Source organism: Callospermophilus lateralis, chromosome 5 (genome assembly GCF_048772815.1).
Source record: "Callospermophilus lateralis isolate mCalLat2 chromosome 5, mCalLat2.hap1, whole genome shotgun sequence".
Classification (NCBI taxonomy): Eukaryota; Metazoa; Chordata; class Mammalia; order Rodentia; family Sciuridae; genus Callospermophilus; species Callospermophilus lateralis.
In genome coordinates this window covers 144,349,302-144,371,430 of record NC_135309.1, presented here as the reverse complement: position 1 = coordinate 144,371,430, position 22,129 = coordinate 144,349,302, and the positions used below count along the sequence as shown (strand labels likewise).

The 22,129-nt window shown below is 38.9% G+C and overlaps 1 protein-coding gene across 3 annotated transcripts in view; it reads left to right on the top strand.

Annotated features, from left to right (window-relative positions):
* Window positions 1-22,129, top strand: part of Adamts12 (ADAM metallopeptidase with thrombospondin type 1 motif 12) — a 306,637-nt gene that overhangs the window by 139,281 nt on the left and 145,227 nt on the right. The window lies entirely within an intron of this gene.

Below are 22,129 nucleotides of genomic sequence, written 5' to 3'. Positions count from 1 at the left end.
TTTAAATCTGTACTTATGCTCCTCATCTTATGATGGAGGAGTTATGTCCCAATGAACCTGTCATCATTTGAAAATATCTTAAGTTGAAAATGCATTTAATACACTTAATCTACTGAACATCAGAGCCTAGCACAGCCTACCTTAAACTTGCTCAGAACACTTACATCAATCTGTAGTTGGGAAAAACTATGTAACACACAATAAAGTGCTGAATATATCTTATATATTCATAAATATGTTGACTTACCATATATTGACTTCTGTACTGAACATGAGAAACAGGATGTTGGTATATATATATGGTTTTTCACCATTATGTAGCCGAAAAATCTTCATTGAACCCTCAGGTGCTGGGGACCATCTGTATTTTGAAAAGCTCTTGTGAAAGTGTTTGTGATCTAATAAGAACCTAAGTTTGCATGTTGGTGGTTTCTGTTTACTTAGATCTGATTTTGTTTTCCTAGAACTTGATTTCTTCAGCAATGAACTAATAACACTCACAGTTATTGCTGACTGGACCTCTATATCAAATAAATCTTGATAAAACATTATGTGCTGAAGAGTATAAGTATAACTCACTGGTTGGTCCCTTTGATAATACTGATTGTTCTCAATTACATTTCACATTATGAATCAGACACTGGAACTGATTGAGAAGCATCTCCTCAGCTCCAGAAGCATCAATTTGGAGCTTGTTGCTTTAGATTATGGGCCTTCAATTACACATCTAGTTTGGAATTTTGGATATTTGGCTAGTATTTGTTTAAAATCAAAATGCAAATATCTAACAAACTCCAAATTTCTTTTTTTTTAAAAAAAAAAAGAGGCCAAATTCTGTGGAGTGTAGCCAAGTCTCCTTGCTTTGCTAGGAGATAGGTCTAGGCACAACCCAGACAATGGCTCATAGGCAACTCTGCAGGTCCCAAAGCCAGATGTTTGGTCCCAGTGTCCAGCAGAAGGACATTTAGAATATCTCAACTGGTTTCATTTCTTTATACAAGAGGGACTCAGCAGACAACTGGGGGGTAGGGGTGAGGTTTGAGCTGAGGTGAAAACTAGTTCATCTTTGCCATAGTGTTTTGTAATCAGAGCTACTCACCCACTTCAGTGATCCTGAAATCAGCCTTGTCTCCTTGGACCTTGTCCAGCCTTTTCACTCTTTCTGCCACTTCTTTCATCCCTGGAACCTATAATAACTGCTTCATTCATACTCACACTCAATAGAACCCATGATTTTAGTGTTGCCAACTCATCCCACTCTGCAAAAGGCAAACCTGCAAAGCTCAGGGTTTTGTAACTTTCTTATCACAACTTACCTCCCCCCCCCCTTCTTTGCATTTCTTCCTCTCCTTAAGCTCTGATTGTCTATGTTTGGGGCTACCTCTGAAGAGCATTTGAAACCTTTTTAGCTCTGAAGGGTATTGGGTGCATTTGGGGATCTTTTGAGATCGGCTGTCCAATGCTTCCTTTGCTATTAATTTTCAGTGACATTTTAGGTTTCCCTTTTTTTGTTGGATCAATTACATATAGCAATAGATAACATTTGCTAAATGTTTATAGTGTGCCAGCTAGTTTTACACGCTCTATGCCTCAATTCATTTAGTTCTTGTAAAAATTCCAAAGAGAACGCCTGATATGTCCCCATTTTACATATGAAGAAACTGAGGTAGAGCAATAAAGTCCAAATTAAATGATCCAATGCCATTTTCTCAGTAACAAGAGTCATTAAGGAATAATACTAAGCTGGCTTCAAAACTCTGCAACTAAACATCATTCTTTTCTGCTTTGGTTGGCAACTAAAACAGCATCCTAAGAAAGTATGTAAACACGGTCTTTTAAAATTACTAAAATAAAAAAAAAATACTAAATCAAGTTTAAGAGGCTGAGAAGATATCTGAAGATACTCAATAAAACAAAAATAAGAGTAAGATACTAATTTCCCTTCTACATGTTACTCCCTCTGTCTGGGATCCATTATGTTCTCTCTATATAACTCTGGGTTTGAAAGAGTAAATACAATTCCAACTCAGTAGAAGTTTTTGGAAAGGAGGCTGGAAGAATGGTGAGGGAGACAATAGTCAATTTTATTGGCATTAATTGTTCATTTTTTTTCTTTTGTTGACCTAAGTCCTTCTTCAAGAGAGTGACAGTAGGGAGTGGCGTTTGGAGCATGCAGTGGGCCTGAGAGTCACCTAAGTCTGTTTGTTCAGCGCAGACCCTGGGGTCGGGAGCCCTGGCTAGGCCAGCTGCAGCTCAGCAAGGGCTTTAATTTAGAATTTCCTGAGCCACTTGTGGATCCAAAATGTTTCATATGTGTTTCAAAATAACAATTGAAAGGGCAGCAAAAACACCCTGACAGCTGTGAAAATTCTGATATCAAGCAACAGGGCTGGGTCACTCTAAGTTGTCACCCATGGGGGAAATCAGTTACAAAGTGCCTTGGAAAGTTCCATGTTAGTTTGGATGGGGAAATTGGGGTCATGGCTGAAAGCAGAGCAAAGCGTCAGTGTTTGGAGGAAAAATTGAGGGGGCCAGACAGCATTGTCCAGGCTGTAATGTGGGTGTGAAGGATGTTGTCTAGGTCCTGAGCTGGTGATGAAGCTGCTCTGGGAGCAGGACGTGGTATTTGAAAATGGTGGTGGTGAAACTTGTTATTAGAATTTTGGGTAATGAGAGAAGAAGTAAAAATAACTCCCCCTGCCCTCTTTCTTCCAGTACTGGTAATTAAATCCAAGGGCTTTCTACCCACTAGCTACAACCTCTGCCCCTTTTTTGAACTTTTAATTTTGAGACAGGGTTTCACTAAATTGCTAAGGCTGTCCTCAAACTTGCCATCTTCCTGCCTCAGCCTCCGGAGTCTCTGGTATTACAGATGTGTGCCACCGTGTCCACCCATGACCACATCATTTCTAATGTGCTCTCCATCCTTACCGTCTCTTAGGCTGAGTGTCACCTGGCTCTGCCTGTCTGTTCAGAAGAGTGTCTGAGGCTGCTTGCCGGCACTCATTATGTGCCAACCAATCTTTCTGATAGCTTCTAGCACCCATGAAGCTTTGTTCTGCCTTGGACATTCTATAGCTACTTTTCTCTATGTCTCCAACACTCTCTCTTGTGCTTGCACATGAGCTGCTTGTCACTTAGGTTGCAACTTCAGTGCCACTCCCTATAGTGTTTGTTTCCTGATCACCATATTCGAGATCCATTCCCCCCACACTGTTGTTTATCCAAGCAGTCTATTTGTGTCTTTCACCATACATGTTGGCAACCTCTAATTTTTTTGTAGGTTTTCATCATTTATATATGGTTATCATTAGATTGTGTGTTCCTTAAGGCTAGGGACCATGCCATTGATTTTTATTGATGTCCCCTCCATTTAGAGTATAGTAATTAGCTCATAGTGGATTCTTAATAAATCCCTGCACAAGATTCAGCACAAGGGAAAGAGAAGCATGGAAGCTTCTGGAATGGTTTGTGAGAGGGTGCAATTTATGACCTCATCCTCCTTCAACATTATGTTCCAACTGGATTCAGGAGCAATAATCAGATTTTCTTTATGATAATAGTTATACCATTGACCTGAGTTAAGAAGCAGAAGTTTTATCTGTTCAGTAACATTACAGGTTATTTGAGCCTTTGGGAGATCTTAGTTTTCAAAGCAAATCTTTGAGGACAATTTGAATTAATACCATTTACCATCTCCTTTTGCATACCAGGTACGTGAAACTTTTCATGGAATGATAATGCCTATTAGATCCCGGGGTCACCATTAAAACCCTGGGATAAGACAAGGATATGTAATATGAATTCCTTTTTAGAGGTGAGAACGTAGCCTCAGAGAGTTTAAAGGACTTTCCTCGTGTCGGATGGATGGGATTAGAACCCAGGACTCTTGGTTTGTATGGACTGCTCATTCTACTACTTGTTTTTTTCAGATAATATTTATTTTATTTTTGCATATTTTATGGTAGATTGTGCATTATGGCTCTAAATTTTATGCACACCTTTGGCTATATAACCCTGCCATCTCTCTCGTTTTTTGAGTATACCTTTGTGTATAGCTCTGACTTTAAGAACCTTAGTTACATTTTACATTTTCAAAAAAGTGAGCAAAAAATAAACGAAGATGAGGTGGGAGACAAAATGTAATAATATAAGCAGTTGTCAGTTGACCTAATTATAGTCTAAGTGAATAACACAATGCAGTGGATGGGGAAGAAAGTAACTCAAAGTGATAACTAACTTAAGGAAACTATTTTTCATTGTGAGACCAAAGACAAAATAAACATACATAAATACTATAGCTAGCAAATGTATCTTTTTGAGGAGGTATCAGTTAGTAATTCTGAAACTAAATTTATAAAAGGACTGAGAAATTCAGTAAATATAGATATGAGAGATAAAGCATAGATATAAAATATATAAAATATCTAGAATAAATGAGAAACAGTTTTCTCAATTGCAGACAAAGGAATTACAAAGAAAAGAGAAAGACTAAAATAAACCCTGTGGTGTCAGATGAAAATGAGGGGTATTAGTCACTAATGATAGTAATCACCTATAAATTTATGTTGATAAGAGAGAGAGAGATTGATCTGCTGTGTGCATATATGTGTGTACATCTATGCATCTCCTACCTCTCACTGCCAAGAGGGGCTAAAGCAATAACACTCTAATAGCAATGAGTATTTCTGGCACCCAGACCTTGGTTTCTAATCCCATTCTCCATTAAAAAGGAGGGGGATGGGGTTGTGGCTCAGTGGTAGAGCACTTGCCTTGCATATGTGAGGTGTGAAAGCACTGGGTCCAATCCTCAAACACACAAAAATAAATTAATTAATTAAATAGAGGTATGTGTCCATCTGCCACTATATATATATATTTTTACATTTTCAAAAAAATAAGCAAAAAATAAACGAAGATGAGGTGGGAGACAAAATGTAATAATATAAGCAGTCATCAGTTGACCTAATTATATATATGTGTGTGTGTGTGTGTGTGTGTGTGTAAATGGAGGGTTTGTGGGATACATGGATGGGGCAGGAAATGTACAAGATGAACCTCTAAAATCTTGTGGTAATAGAAAGTAAGGGCTCAAAAGTGCTGCACATGTTGAAAGTCACAGAACCAACTTGAGTGGCCAAACCTGGGATAATTTAAGCAACAGAGTAAAAAATGCTAATATAAGATTATAATACATAGAATAAAATTGATTTCTGTACTATATGTAGAAGAAATAACAGAAATAGAAAAACCACTATTTAGCAGAGCAATATCCACAAAAAGCAAGAATTGCCAATGTTTGCTAACATTAGTGGATAAAAATACAATGAGAAACAGGATCTTATTATAATTTCAAAGTATCTTCTCATAAAATTTTATTGTTTTAGTCAGCTTTTTTGTTTCTGTGATCAACAGACCTGACAAAGAAATTTTAGAGGAGGAAAAGCTTATTTGGCACTCATGGTTTCAGAAGTCTCAGTCCATAGACAGCTGGCTCCATTTCTTTGGGCTTGAGGTGAGGCAGAACATCATAGCAGAAGGGTCTGACACAGAAAAGTAGCTTAGAACAATACTCCAGAAAAGAGAGAGTGAGACACTGCAGACCAGGGACAAAAATAGAAACTCAAAGGGCACACTCCCAATGACTCAGCTCCCCCAGCCACACTCTACCTGTCTACAGTTACCCCAGTTACCAATCAGTGCATGAGATTAATACACTGATTAGGTTAAGATTCCTATAACCCAGTCATTTCACTTCTAAAATTTCTTGCATTGCCTCATATGTGAGCTTTTGGTGGACATTTAATATCTAAATTACAAAGGGGAAAAAAGCAACTTTACCATATAGAAATCTGGCAGACACCACCTTAGTCAAGTGATAAAGGACTGGGAGTTAATGAGTGAAGAGGAAAGGGAAGAACATTCCAGGCAGAACAAACAGCACATATAACAAAGCTAATAGGAGGCGAAGTCAAGAGTCTGAGGGGTAGAGAAAGCGATGAGGCTGAAGAATTAGGTAGACAGAAGAAAAGACAGATTAGGTGGAATTAAAAGAGAACATGGAGTTCAGGGATGCAGATATTACCATTTATCAATAATGGTATTTACTACATGCCACATTCTCTGCTAGGCATGCCTGGAAGTGGGCTGTTCTTAACTTTGCTCTACGGATAGAAAACTGAAGTCACATACCAATGTCATTGAGGAACTGCAGATTCCGGCTCATTGGTTGTGCTGTGTCACAGGAAAGTGGGGAGCTGCAGCTCCAAACCTTGGTTCTTGTATACAGAAAAAATAAAATTTAAAGTCAGACATGGAAAGTCAAGTAGAGAAGTATATTATGAGTGATAGTAAAGGCTTAAGCAAAGAGCATGAGAGAGAGAGAGAGAGAGAGAGAGAGAGAGGTATCTGAGCAGTAAATAAGGACACAACACTGCTTCCAAATTCATTATTGTTGATGTTTATTGGACAACTGCGTTCCACCTTCAGCAATCTTCACCAATCGGATGTTAACTCCTCCTTCACGTTGGCAGAAGAGTTTTTGATCCTAGTTGGTCCTCTTGGAACTGTCATGGCAGCCAGGCTGTTTAGGCAGGCTTTAACTACACATCCATCTTAAGTTAAATTAGGGTGCTGGGGTCAGTGATCCGACAGACTTCATCTTGGTGCACCTGTGCTAGTAATGAAATTTCCCTCCTGAAATAAACTAAGAAATGCATGTTCATAAATCCTAACTTTATAATGACCTCAGTGGATCCTATCAGGAGTTAGCCCTACTGATATTTTCTTCTTGACCCATTTCTTACATGACTCCCCTTGTTTCCTTGTGTTTATTCCCAGGGTTAGTACATCTATTGTGGTTCTGTGAGTCACTTGATTGTTCATTAAAGGCAGTTTCAGAGAAACCCTATGACCAGTTATGTTATAGGTTCATATTTCATTCCTCATTAACAACTACTCCTAACATCCTGGACCAGCCCGAACACCACCAGGTTCTCCAAATGTCCAACTCCAGGAGAAGGTCTTAAACTCTGTGATTTAAACAAACAAACCAAAAAAGCAATATCTCTGTGCAAAGGAATGAAATTGAACCCTTATCTCACATCATCCCATAAGCCAACTCAAGATTGATTAAATACTTAAAGTCTGAAAATAAAAGTTATAGAAGAAAGCATAGCAACAAAGCTTCTGCCCATTGAACTGGGCAGTAATTCCCTGGATATGACACCAAAATCACAGACCACAGAAGCAGAAATAGACAGATAGAATATATCTAGGAAAAAATCTTCTCCCCAGGAAAGGAAACAACAAAATAAAAGATAATTAGATGAATGGAAGATAATATTTGCAGACCATGTAGGGGGTTACTACGTTCACAATATCTGAGGAACTCTTTCAATTCAATAACAAACCAAAACCAAAACAAACAAGTAAAAACCAAATAACCCAATTAAAAACTGAGAAAGGAATTGAATAAACATTTATCCAATGAAGACATAGGCATGTCAATGTTACTTCAACAAATCAGTTTTAAAAAGAAGAGAAAATTCATCCTGCAGGAGTGGCTGCAGGTATTATGTCAGAAAGACTTCAGCTCTTCAGATTCCAATTATCACCTGCGGTTCTGAAACTAGCACAGTCAGTATCAGAAATTTTTTTTTTTTTTTTTAATTAGAGACTTGCTAGTCAGAACGATAAATACCAGAAATAGGTTCTTGGTAGTAAAATTAAAGGTATTCAAGCTGTGGGGGATGGGCAAAACATTATCAAGGTGCTCCCCACCCCAGTGTGAAGAGGTTGCAGGACAACTCATTTACCAGTCGTCCTGTGAGCAGCCCCAGCAGGAGGACTTCTTGTTGTCTGATGCCACTTACTCCAGAGCATCAGAGTCCTACATCTGGGACACTTGGGAACCCAGAAGATGATGCAAAGTATTCAATGGGAGAACTCAGATGGAAATTTTTTGGTGATTGATTGGAAAGGCATGGATAAGTCTTCACAGACTCATGACCACCATCAACACAGGTGCTATTGTAGGAAAATGAAGAAGCTGGGCTGATTTTAGAAGAAATGATGGAAGGTGCTTCATATAAATCACCCATATTAATGCCTTTATAATTGAATTGCTCAATTTTCACTCTCCTGTAAAAGGGCATCTAACGGGAGAGATGACTTCCTGGTTAAATGTTAGATTGACTTTTATGCTTAAGATTATGTGAGCAGTCATTCAGTGTTTTGTTAACAATGCTCCCCTTCTGTGGGATGGGTAGAGATATTTTAGTTTTTCAGCTATCTGTGAATACCCAGAAAATCCATCTGAGCCAGCATATGTGCCACAAAAGCCCCTTAAAGGTTGCTATTGATGGTTGTCCCTGTCCTGTAAGTTGACGTTAAGAGGAAACCCGAATAAAGAAAAATAAAAGGGATATTTTAGATCTGTGGCTGTGGAGATTTTCCATCTTCATCTGAAGTGGCTTAGGGCTGGCTCTGGGAAGGGCATTGCACTGTGGACCACGTGTGCTCTTTATCTTCCAGCCAACTCCCCCCAGATGAAGCCTCCAGTTTGCTAAGGACTTGAGCCTAGTCTGTCCTGCTCTGATCTCCTGCTCTGAGTGTGGTTATTTGAAAGCTGTGGGTTTGCTCCTGCTTTTTATGGTACTCTCAAAGCACCTCTGCCCAGGCCTGAATGCACATGACTTTGTGTTATATTTTGAACATTTAAGATCTGAGGGGAGCTCTCTGTGATTCTAGACATCAAGATATGAGAGGCTTCTTTCTGATTCAGAGCTGTTTCCAGGGGCTATGCTGGGATAAAGCAGGGTGGTTGTCAATGCGCCTGCCTTTGAGTTTTAGGGAAACTGCAAAAGAAGGAATTTTTTTAAATGTTGCCGCGTCCGGCTACGGGAGCCGAGTCCGGCGAGGGACATTGAGGTTAAGAAATACACAGGACACCAAGGTTCTTCATCCAGGAGGAAGCGTGTGCTGCCGCCGCTTTATTGCCAAATTTGTTCCCCTTATATATCTTTTGAAACAGCTGGGGAAATGACTCAAAAGCGAGGAGGGAAGAGTAATAACTGCGTCCTTGGGTTACCGTCATCGTCCCCTATCAGGAGGCTCCGAACAGGTCAAGATGTTCCCAAAGAGGCACATATGACTGAGGCAGATAAACGGGAAACCGTAAACCTGCGTCATGACCCTGTGAGCTGGCCACTTTGACATGCAGTACAAGGAACTGGGGGCTGAGCCCCAGGGGCCAGGACGGGCCTGCTACCAGCAAAATGTAAAATGATAAATGTTCTAGATTTAGGAGAAAGTCTTCTGGCTTTAGGAGTAAGCAAAGAGTTCTCAGACTTAGGCTTTCCATAGGAAGAAAAACTGATCAATTTGACCTCATCAGTATCAAAAACTTTGGCTCTGCAAAAGTCCATGTGAAACATAGAATTTAATTTTGGAGCGTAGAAATTCTCCAAAATTGATTTTGGTGGCAGTTTGTGCCACTTTGTGCATACACTAAAGACCATCAGATTGTTGTAGACTTTATATGGGAGAATTATATGTGACTGTATCTCAACAAAAGCTATGTGTGCTTTTATTGAAACTATTATTGAAAAAGAAAATAAAAAGGTCATTTGAAGAGAATGAGAAGAAAAACTACATACCAGAAAAAAATATTTAATGAAGAACTAGAAACAAGAATATTTACACCAGGCATAGTGGGGCTGTTTGTGATACCAGCCGCTCTGGAAGCTGAGGCAGAAGGATCACAAATTCCAGGCCAGCCTGGACAATTTAATGATACCCTGTTTCAGAATAAAATTTTTAAAAGGCTGGGATGTAGTTCCGTAGTAGAGTATCTGTGGGTTCAATCCCCAGTACCCAGTACTGGGGGAAAAAATAGTCCATAATGAATTTTGAATTAATGTTTATATGTAAAGTAAGATTTAGGTTAAAGAGTTTGTATTGTATTGTTTTGCTTTTTTTTAAAAAAAATCTTTTTCTCCCTATGAATACCCAATTGCTGAAGAGACTATCTGTCCTCCCTTAGGTTGCTTTGCACCATTGTCAAAAATCGGGCATCTTTAAGTGGGTACTTCTGGATTCTCTATTCTGTTCCATTGGTCCACAGTCTATCCTTCTTATGTTTTAATAATGTAATTAATATGTTTGGGAAATGGGATTAGTAAGACCTGCTCTTCTTCAGGTTTTTAGGAAAAGCAATTATTGTATAAGGGCTTGAGCTCTGTAAACTTTAAAGAAAGTATGTGAATTTAATGTCTTAATATGGGAAGAGTAATATTTCACTCATTCTCGTTTTAAATTTTTATCTGGTTTATCTGGCTTTGTTAAATTTTCATAGTCACATGCTGGTTTATCTGGCTTTGTTAAATTTTCATGGTCACATGAGCATTATTGCTCAGTTAGGAACATGAGAACAGTCCACTTTAGGTAGTCTTTGCTGCAAAATCAGAACTCTGCCCATTTTCCATCTGAAGCCCCTTTGCAGGCTCTCTGGATTCCTGTAAGTATCCTGGCTCAAATAGATTCAGATACACAAGGTGATTATAATAAGAAAAGTGTAACATAATTTAAAGGAGAGCTATGTCCCCCTGTCACTCTGAAATGAAAACAGTTTAGGACTAGGCAGTTTGGAATTACCCAGGGCATTCTTAATTCCTGAAGGCCACACATTCCTTTTCTTGACACTTTGGTTGGTCCTGTTTATCCAATCTGTTCTCCTGTGATTAGTTACATTCTAGCCTGAAAGACCTGCTTCCCACATTGAGAAGTCAAAGTGTTCCCTCTGCTTCTCCAGCTAGATGGCGAGTCCCTCGATGAAAGTCCGTTTTATTTAAAGCTGTTCCTTGGTGCCTGGCACCAGGACAGGAAAGCAGCAAGCGCCCATCTGACTTCTCTTGATCCCTTTCCCTCTAAACTCCTCTTGTCATTTTTAGTGACATTTAGTCATGGATTCACTGGCCCTTTTGTGTGATTGTTTCTTGCTGATGGCTTTATTTCTCCAATAATTGAGAACATCTTGAAAGCAAGAGCTGTATTTTATGCTTTGTCATTCCCCAGAGGCCTGAGTGTAAGCCTGGTAGGTTCTGATTGCACAATGCTTTATATTTAATTAAATGTCACAGTATAAGTATCCTGAATTCACTACCCCATTTTCCAGAAGAGAAGATTCCAGATCCCCTGTCTTTAAAACCAGAAGGCCCAAACTATAGCTTAGGGAGGAGTTATCCATGGCAGATGTGTGGTAAGAGCTGCCTTCTTGGACGAATGAGAAATTCATGGAGTGCACGAGTGAGGCAGCATACTACATGGATGGATAGAGTCCTAGGAAAGGTGGAGAGGGTCACAGAAGTTATAAGGTTGTAATAAATAATTCCATAAAATATCAACTCAGACTTGAGTCTTTCCAGAGCATCTATAGTCTTAGAATCAGCTCACCAGGGCAAATTTATTTTTCTTTATCCAAAAAGCCAACTGCATGATTCTGGGTGACCCCTACTGCCCTCACCAGCTGTGACACTATCCCTGGCCTCAGCCTCTAATTAGGTGAGAGCGGGACCAGCCAGATTCCAGCCAATGATCCAGGAAGGGTCCAAGGAAAGAAGTTTTAATTTATGTCATTGACAAATCTCATTTAAGTGGAATGCTTTGGACAGTGGAATTGTTGGCTAGTTAAAATGTGTTATTTGAAGTTTAGTCAGAATAGCTCCATTTCCAATGGTTGAACTATGAATGCCTTAATAAGTATGTTTAGTGATTGTGAAAGAGTGATTGGGAGTGAGTCTCCTGGAAACCTGAAGATTGCTGCAGGATTTGTGGATACAGCTATGGAAAGGGCATCTTTGCTATTTATTTCATTCTTTTTACTTAATAGTAATTCTCTCAGTGCACAAATATGATTTGATATTTTTATTAATATTCGCAAAGTTGGAATTTATAAAGTCATGAGGGCTACATACATTAATCTCTTCCTCTTGCCTTATATAAGCCTAGCTTTTAAACCTTGGGCTCCCTAAACATCACCATCAATCATGATTATATGTCATCAGGCTACTGGTGAGAATTATAGCAACTACACACAGCTCATTGTGTTTGAAAAAACTACATTTTGTTGCCATTGAATTTCTTTTCGCTTTTATTTGTTCTTTCTAGATATACATAACAGAAGAGTGTATTTTGATGTTGTACATACATAGAATAAGTATAACTTATTCCAATTAGGATCCCATTATTGTGGTTGTAAGTGTTGTGGAGTTACATTGATCATGTATTCATACATAAAGAGAGGAAAGTTATGTCCTATTCATTCTACTGTCTTTCCTACTCCCATCCCCCTCCCTTCCTTTCATTCCCCTTTGTCTAATCCAATGAACTTCTAATCTTCCCCTCCCTTGCTGTGTGTGAGCATCCACATATCAGAGAGAACATTTGCTTTTGTTTTTTGGGGACTGGCTTATTTCAGTTAGCATGATACTCTCCAGTTCTGTCCATTTATTAGCAAATGCCATAATTTTATTCTTCTTTATGACTGAGAAATATTCCATTGAGTATATATGCCACAGTTTCTTTATCCATTCATCTGTTGAGGGGCACCTAGGTTGGTTCCATAGCTTGCCTATTACGAATTTAGCTGCTATAAACATTGAAGTGGCTGCATCACTGTAGTATGTTGATTTTAAGTCCTTTGGGTATTTGCCCAGGAATAGGATAATTGGGTCAAATGGTAGTTCCATTTCAAGTTTTGGACCTACCATTTGACCTAATTATCCATCTAATGAATGGATAAAAAAAACTGTGGTATATATACCCAATGGAATATTACTCAGTGCTACTTTCCAGAGTTGCACCAATTTGCTGTCCCACCAGCAATGTATTAGGTGTACCTTTTCTCCCACATCTTTGTCAACATTTATTGTTACTTGTATTCCTGATAATTGCCATTCTGACTGGAGTGAGATAGAATTTGCATTTCTCTAATTGCTAGAGGTGTCGAATATTTAAAACTCAGGTTTGCTGGATTCAAGTTACCCTAGATGACATGTTCCACTCTAGAAGAGGGTCCATGAACTTTTATACTCCCAACAAAAGAGAGTCATAAATCAAAACATTTATCAGTTTCATTGGTAGGAGCATCAGGGAGTCAGGCCACAGCAGAGATGGAGGATCTCTTCTATATGTTTTCAGTATTTCTTTGTAACTTTCTAAATTTTAGGGTTTGGAGGCTGGAGGTCTTCTAGGCTCAGGGATGCATTCTGAGATGTTTACATAATAGTCATGAGAATATGGGATCAGATACGAAGTTAAGGTCAATGGCTTTTACACATAGTTTAAATTCTTGCCCTTTGCTCCTTTGTGTATATTTTTGCATTAAAAACTCTGCTTAAATTTTTTTAAAAAATAAGGGAAGTGGCTATTAAAGTGCCTAAGGTACTCCAGGATAATTTTGGCTCTTCTACAATATTTCAGTTCTCCACAGTTAGAAGTTTCTAGTCAGCCAAGGTCGCATCCTAAGATTCATCTGTGGTGTATCCTAAGTCAGAAAGCCCTCTATGTTTAAGGCTGGATAACATTCTGTTTTCTGTTGTCTTAGTCTTTGTGTTGTTGCTGTATCAGAACACCACAGACTGGGTGATTCATTGAAGAACATCTTTATTTCTTAAGGTTGTGGAGGTTAGGAAGTCAAATATCAAGGTGCTGGTGTCTGGTCTACATCTGGAAAGGGGCTTCTGGCTGGCTCCTAACGTGGTGGAGGGCATCAGTGGGGAGACAGAGCAAGCAGGCTGGCTCAGGGCTCTGCTCGTCTTCTTACAAAGCCACTAAGGCCATGCTGGGGCCCCACCCTTGTTAACTCATCGAATGCTAATTACCTCCCAAGACCCCATTTCTAATTATCATTAACATATTTTTAAAAAATATTTATTTATTTATTTATTTTTGCATTATAATTCTTAATACACCATTACACCATAGTTTATCATATATCTGATTATATATAAGGTATGTTGACACCAAATTCACATCTTCATACATGTATTTTGTATAGTGATGAGGGTCTCCTTTCACCATCCTTGCTATTCCCCTTCTCCCTCTCTTTCCCTCCCACCTCTATTCCTTATCTTCCTCCCTTGCTCTGCCTCCCAACCCCATTTTGAGTTACCTCCCCTTATATCAGAGAAGACATTTGGCATTTGTTTTTTGGGGATTGGCTAACTTTACTTAGCATAATCTTCTCTAATGCCATCCATTTTCCTGCAAATGCCATGATCTTATTCTTTTTTATTGCCAAGTAATATTCCATTGTGTATAAATGCCACATTTTTAAAATCTATTCATGCACTGAAGGACATCTAGGTTGGCTCCACAGTTTATCTATTGTGAATTGTGCTACTATAAACATTGATGTGGCTGTGTCCCTGTTATATGCTGTTTTTAGGTCCTTCGGTATAGTCCGAGAAGAGGAATAGCTGGGTCAAATGCATATTAATTTTGAGGTTAAGTGTCTAACACATGAATTTGGGGGAGAACACTTTCAAACCATACTTATGTATATACTGCATTCATTTATTCATTCAGCAATTTTAGATGGGAAGGTACTTTTTAAAATAAATCTTTATGTCTGTGTCAGGTCTCTCTTCCTCTCTCTCTCTTTCTCAATCCTCCTTGCCACTCTTGAAAACAGAAAACCAGTGATTAAAACTTCTTCAGTTCTGAGTACTTCTTTATTTTCACTTTGTCCTAGTGGGTGAGGAACTCAGCAGCCACCAGGGAGAAGCTGAGGCAGCCAGCAGCCTCAAAGACATGACCGTCTCTAATCAGAATTAAATAAACCTTAACTGAAAATGAGAGGAACTAGAGCCTTGAGCTGTTGTGATCTTCATCTTTTTCATTGCAAACACAACTGAGGAAAACAAAATCATACTTATTGTGATTCTGTCATGTGGCTAAGTATTGTGCTTTTCTCCTGTCTTACAACAATTCTGTGAGTCCGATTTTAGATAAGACAGTAAATTATAAGAAATCTCTGGCTAAATACTCAAGTGTCTCAACCTCTTAACAAATACTGTGTGATAAAAAATAACATAAGCCACAAATGCAAGTCACATAGGCAACTTTCAATTTTTCTAGTAGCTGAGTTAAGGAAAAAGAAACAGATGAAATAAAGTTGGGTAATTTTTTTAGCCTAAGATATACAGACAATTACTATTTTAACATGTAATAAATGCAAATCATTGATATGATACTTGATGTTCTTTTAATCTCACCGAAGTTTTGGAAATCCAGTGGGCATTTTTACATTGATAGTAAATCTCCATTTAGGTGTGGCACATGTCAAGTGCTGAGTAGCTGCAAGTGGCTGGTGGTCACCATATTGACCTGGATAGGGCTTCTCTAGCCTTCACAGTTCTGCCCCTGCCCCAGGAAGTGTGTTTATCTGGATCTCTAAGTTGAGTCAGTCCCTTTACATATTATGTATCTGTAGTTTCATAGTAGAAATACTGGCTTTGATTTCTAACCTCTTTCCCAGTTGTATACCTTCACAGAAGAATGGCCAACTTATTACGTAAAGGGAAGAATTTCATTTTTACTCTTTGATTTTGCCTATAGGCTTAGGTCTATTTTTATCCTTTTGGAGAACAAGGAAATGAATGGATATTCAAATTAGATGAATTTTTATACTTCCCAATAATTACATACATTGTTTTGTGTTTGCTTTGCTAGGTCTGATTGGAGAGAACAGCTTTTGGTTATTTTGTCAAAAGAACAGACATTAATAAGAGAATTGGAGAAGAAATTCAGAAAAATTCTGCCATTAAATTGTAGAATTGTGATGAAGAAAATAAATGTTCTTTACTATATGCTTAAAGTTTAGTTTTCTGACATAAAAGCAATCCTTTTTTTTTTTAACTGTAAAAGTGATGCATACAGAAAATACAATAACGTGCACAAAAGAAAAATTTCCCACAATTCACTTTCTTTAAAGAGCTTTCAAGAAATTTCAGAGCTGAAACAGGAAGGCTTTGTAGTTTCTTGGACTCCCCTCTCCTTCTGAGGCAGGGAATACCTTGCTCACAGAACAGTGTTTCCTTTAGGAACCAGAATTTGCCCGATTTTGACATGTGAGGTTATTTGTTGTTAACACTTTACTTTAAGGACTGGGAGCTGGAGGTGGGTAAATGTGCTGAGAAAAGCACAGAGCTTATGAGGCAGAGACAGATGACTCACTGAGTTAACTTTGTGCTCATTAAGCCGCAATGTTGGATGACATGTCCTTTGAATTAATGAAGGGGCCTTTAGGGGTAGATGGCAAAGGGCCAGCTCAGCAATTGTAGGCTTGAGTGTCTTGGGCTGTGGCCCCGGCCTACACAGTCTGGCTAGTTTTCTCTGTGGGAAACTCTCCTGCCCCGGACATCCCTGCTAGACCTGTCCAGATAGTTGCTCTCCTTTTGGTCATTGACACCTTCAGTATTTGAAATAACCTTTTCAATTCTGACATTTCCTTGTCCTTAGAGTGAAGTAGAACAGGGAGACTCAGGGACCTGCCCAGTGCTGTTCATCAGCATCTGGTCCTCATCTTGTCCCATCCTTTGTGAGGGAGGTATGGGGTGTCTGTGACACCTGCTGTCCAGCCTATGTCATATAGTGAATGTTCATTCATCAATGTTAGATGGGAAGGTACTTTTTAATAGAAATCTTTATGCCTGTGTCAGGTCTGTATGTCAGTAGAAGTGACTCTATGTCGGGCTCAGGGCCTTCTGCTTTTGACATTGCCTTTGTCTTCAGATGGGCACTTAAGACCCGTTTAGTGTTTATAAATTAGCGAGTCCCATCATGCCCAAATGAACTCTTTGGGTGGTTTCATCTACTTCCAGCTCTATGGAGTGATTATCTGTTTTGGTCCCAAAGTCAGGCCCAAAGGAGCTCATGTTTATGAATAAATGACAAGATCCAGGTTGGATTTATTAGAACATGAATATCATTTTTTTTCTCTTTCATTTACTGCTTTATTCACTACCTACCCCTCTACAAACAATTATTGAGTGAATCCATGTACTCCTGCACCAAATACTTATTGCATATTGAAAATCCTCCAGGCTCTATGCTGAGTCTTGAGTTCCACAAATGACTGAGACATGATCCAATTCTCCCCTGTATAGAAAAGCTTCTTTCTCAGGGAGAGGCTCTCCAAACCAGTTGGCTGACCCAGGTAGAAGAAAATTAAATGAAACACAGAGCTTTGAGGTAATAGAATTAACAGGGGCAAATTCGTTGTATTTGCTACATTCATTAATAGATAAAATCCTAACTTTTTCATAACAAAAATAATATTCTAGACTTTACTAGAAGGATGCAAACCGCAGAATCTCTCTTTTTGGCACTTGCCACAAAAGAAAAGTGACAAAAGAATGAAAATGATATGAAGTCCTCTAAATTATTATTCATGTCTCCTGAATTCCCTCCTATGATGTCCCAGAGAACTAAGAAAAAACTATGTGTTCAGTGCCATTAGACTCTTCAGAAGATAAATTATTAGAACACATTGAGAAACTGTATACTCTGTAGCATTCCCCGCATAAATACACTATTTTGTAAAATATTCAGAGGATGAATTTCACTATGAAAAATGACACAAAAATAGTGTATACTACTTTGCAGAAACACCTACCCCTTGTCTTCAGTAAGGAAAACTTTAAAGTTTTAAGTGAAGAACTTAAACAAATTAATTTTTTAAAAAATAATACAGATAGTGAAACAGGGCAAAGATATGAGAAAGTTCTTAGGGAAGGAAGGAAGGAAGGAAGGAAGGAAGGAAGGAAGGAAGGAAGGGAGGGAGGAAGGAAAAGGAGGAGAAAATGTTAAGACTGCGGAGAGTAGAAGTAATCCTAAGATGAAGAGACGGCTACCCGGAATCCCTCCTGCACTGTGAATTCTAGAATTATAGACACTGAGGAGAACATTTTTTTTTTCTTTTTTGGTAATGGGGATTAAACTCAGGGGCATTCAGACAGTGAGTGACATCCCCAGCCCTACTTTGTATTTTATTTAGAGATAAGGTCTCACTGAGTTGCTTACCACCTTGCTTTTGCTAAGGCTGGTTTTGAACTTGCGATCCTCCTGTTTCAGCCTCCTGAGCTTGTGGGGTTATAGGCATACACACTGCGCCTGGCTTGAGAATGATTTTTGTACCCATAGAAGGTGGAAAGTTTGAACTAGACATCTATGTGGAGTTGAAACTTTGAAAAGCATAATTCTCAGTGAAACAGTGAACTAGAAATCAAATAAAACAATCAACCAACAAAACATATCCCACAGAGGAAAATTATAAGGAATATGCCAATATTGGCTTGGGTTCAGGTAAAGGAATGCTGTGTGTACCAGAAGACAAACAGTACATTTTGAAACCTGCATGAATATAAGTACTGTATTTATAATATATTGGCATGTGACATGTTCTTTTTGTTTGAAATCAGATTGTTAGATGGAAAGAACTATAAATATGCCCATATGTGGATAGATATATAATATGCCCATATATAAATGTGTTCTTTTTCACCTCTTTAAAGATTGAATCTCATCAGCATGGAAATGTTTTGTTGCAGTCTGCTGAAAGACAGGCAAATTGTTTCTAAAGATCTCTGTGATATTTCTCTGATTAGTACACTCAAAGATTTCTTTACTCTGTACATTAGACTTGATTAAATTTGACCTTTATTTATCAGGATGTTTATTTTCTGAGGGACTCTGGGACTATGAGAAAAGATTAAAACTATTTATGCCCTGGAGCCAAGTTGGGGAAATGAGATACCAAGAAGTTGTGAGTGATCAGGGGTGGAGGTGAGGTACCTTGGCTTTTAGGTCTCTTACTAACAGTCCCTATCACCCAGGATTTTCTTGCATCACCTGAAAGTGCATATAAACTGAGATTTCCAAGCATGGACAGTGTTCACTTCCCCTTTCAAGTAAGCCCTAGTACCTTCAGGTCTCTTAAGACCATCATAGGACTCAGAATCATTGTCTCCAAACCAGAGTAAGCATAGGGCCTTTCTGAACACATGATCTGGAGATCGTTAGCAGGGGATGAATTTTATTCCTGTGTTGGCAGAGTGTAGTCACTAAAAAGGAAGTCACTGTTTATTTACATTTAATCAACTTGCTGAGCTGAGAAGATGGGTAAACTGCTACCACTTGGAGATGACAGCAATCTTTCCCTGAGGAATATGAGTGAGAAGAGAGAGTGCCCACAAACATGGAAGTGGGGAATTGAAGTCATTATATCATTTAGGATTGTATGTATTTGTGGTGACAGAAAATCCCTAATAAGATTGATTTATTTAAAATACTGTTATTGAACACAAGGAACTCTTTTAGGTGCCAGAGATAAAGGAGTGAACAAAACAGACAAAAGAACACTTTCACTCTAGTTGGAAAAAAAATACTTTTATCTTTTTCACACATAATGGAGATAAAATGTCCAGGGTTTTATTTTGAACATCATCATTAGGAACTCAGGCTCCTATTGTCTGTCTTGAATCTTGTTGTGTCCTCTTCAACATCCGACTTTCACCTCCTTAGCCAAATTAGGAAGGAGGAAGAGGAAATAAAGAGCTCATATCTTCCTTTAACCTTCTGAAAGTTGCATGTGATCCTTGACCTGGTGTCCCATTGGTCAGGGTCTAGCAGCAAAGGAGGCTGGGAAATTGAGACATTATTCTAAACAGCCATGTGCCCAGACAAAAACCAAGAAGGAAGAAGGAAAGAACAAATAATGAAGGAAGTGGCAGATTAACATAGTCATCATAGAGGAGGGCACAATTTGCCTCAGTCACGTTCTACATTTGACACGTTAAATTTCAAGGATGTGATACAAACAACAGAGAAGGGACCCAGGCATATGAGGAAGGGACACTGAGAGACTGCCCACCTTGGGTTGCCCACCATAGGTGGCCTACATCTGTTTGGACAGCACTGGTTCATTTTTCCTTATTGCATTAACAGTTGGCCTTGGGTCCATAAGAGCATTTATAAACTATGTCACTCTATTTATTGAGCATACACCATGTTCATAGAACTCGGTCAGTAATCTGCTAGAATGTGTAAAGAGGGAGATGTGGAATTCCAGCATGGGCCTTAGGTGCAAGGTCCTGCTGAATTTGAGGAACTAGGTAACTAATAAGGGGCTTCAGATGCTAGTGCATCCCTCATTCTCCCCATAGAGCTACATTCTCCAAGAGACCCCTGTGTTAGTCACTTTTCCACTCTAGTAATAAATACCTATGGTAATCAAATAAAAAAGAATGAAGGTTTATTTTGGCTCATTGTTTTGGAGGTTGCATTCCAGGGTCAGGTGACTTCATTGCTTTTGAGCCTGTAGTAGCAGATGTATCAAAACAGGAACACATGGCGGAGGAAGCTCATGGCGTCCTCATGGTGTCCAGGAAGTAAAGAGAGAGGAAGAGGAGGATGTTCCACAGTCCCCTTCAAGGGCATACACTTAGTGGCCTGAGACTTCCCAGGAGGCCTGACCTTTTAAATATCTCACCACCGCCTGATAGCACCATTGGCTGGGGATCAATTCTTTAACATGTGGGCCTTTGGAGGACATCCCAGATCCAAACTCTAGCAATCCCCCTCTCCTGTCTCTCTCACTTGTTACTTATTTAAGCAACAGCTCCTTTTTGTCCCTCAGGATGGAAAATTTCAGTAAGACTGGAGAGAATCTTAAGAAGAAAAGCATAAACTGCTTGAAGTAACAGGATACTTGATTTGGGTTCCCACCTTGTAGCTCTTATATAAGACTTCAATTTTTGGAGGTTCACAGTCTGATTGGTCTTATATAGGTTGGAAGAAATTCCATTCCATATGTGAAACATACCTGTGCAAGAATAAACTCTTTTTGAGTATGTTCAGCACTGACAACTCACCATTAAGGACTTACAGACTATTATAAGCTTTTCCTGGTGTTTTGGAGATGATGTAAAAGTGTTTTGAGTTACTCACCAGTTCCTCACTCATAAGCGAGGAACAGTGTATCAGCAGAGTTCTATCAATGTTTAAGCACACTGGGACTCATTACCCATTTGGTTGATTTTCTGGGGTTTTTTGTTGTTGTTCTTTGTCTTCCTTCTGCCCCCAGCTGCCTCCTGCACATCTGGTCTTCATTGTGAGAAATGCGTCAGCACATTTCTATCAGAGGGTAGGAAGGGAAAGGCAGGGTGAGACCTCAAATCAGTGGAATCACTTTTCATTACAAGTGTTAGCAAAGAATGAAATGGACAATTTAAAACAAAACAATAGTGAATCTAATTGTTCTATAAATTCTCATCTCATTGATTACTGACTCTTTGGAAGGATGGCAGAACATCCCTTTTGCTTATATTTGGTTTAATTGCATTGTTATTTGGGGAACTTTTTTATTGTTATTTGGGGAACTTTCATGTGTTCAAATGATCCATCATTTCCTTCTTTCTTTCAAATATATTATGAACTTGGTGAGGGGAGTTCAAGACCATCCCACCCTTGGGGAATGCAATTCATTTTGATTTTTTTTCAGGTGCTCATAGTTTGTGTTTATATCCTTAAGCCTGGAGAGTATTTGCTTTTGGCATCAGCTAGTTGCCAATACTTAGACTCATGTTCCTTCATTTGTTTATCTTTAAAGACATCTGTATTCACTTTAACAATGGCAGGTTTTGAGAAATGGGTAGTCTACTACTTTAGTGTAAAAGTATTTGGGGTTCACAGTGAATGTAGTAAACTTTGGGGGAGCAACATTTTTGTAGTGAGCTTTCTAGCTGAGATGTTTCAAATCTACCCCAAAAATGTCCTGAAGAGATTGATTTCAGAGATTGTGTTCAGCCATTGTTGCTAATGGATAAATACCAATATGGACATTCAGCAGGCAGGGCCACACTGCTCTGCCTGCTAAGAAGGGAGTTTGGCTGCCAGTGTGTGTAGCAGCAAATGACTGACAGTTACACGTAAGCTGTGGAATGGCCTTTGCTAAACTCAAAGAACACTAGAGCCGGAGAGACCCTCAGATGGTGTCATCTGGTGGCTCACAGCTGGGCCTTGTGTATTGCCATTGGGACCCTTCCCCTTAATCTAATGATCACAG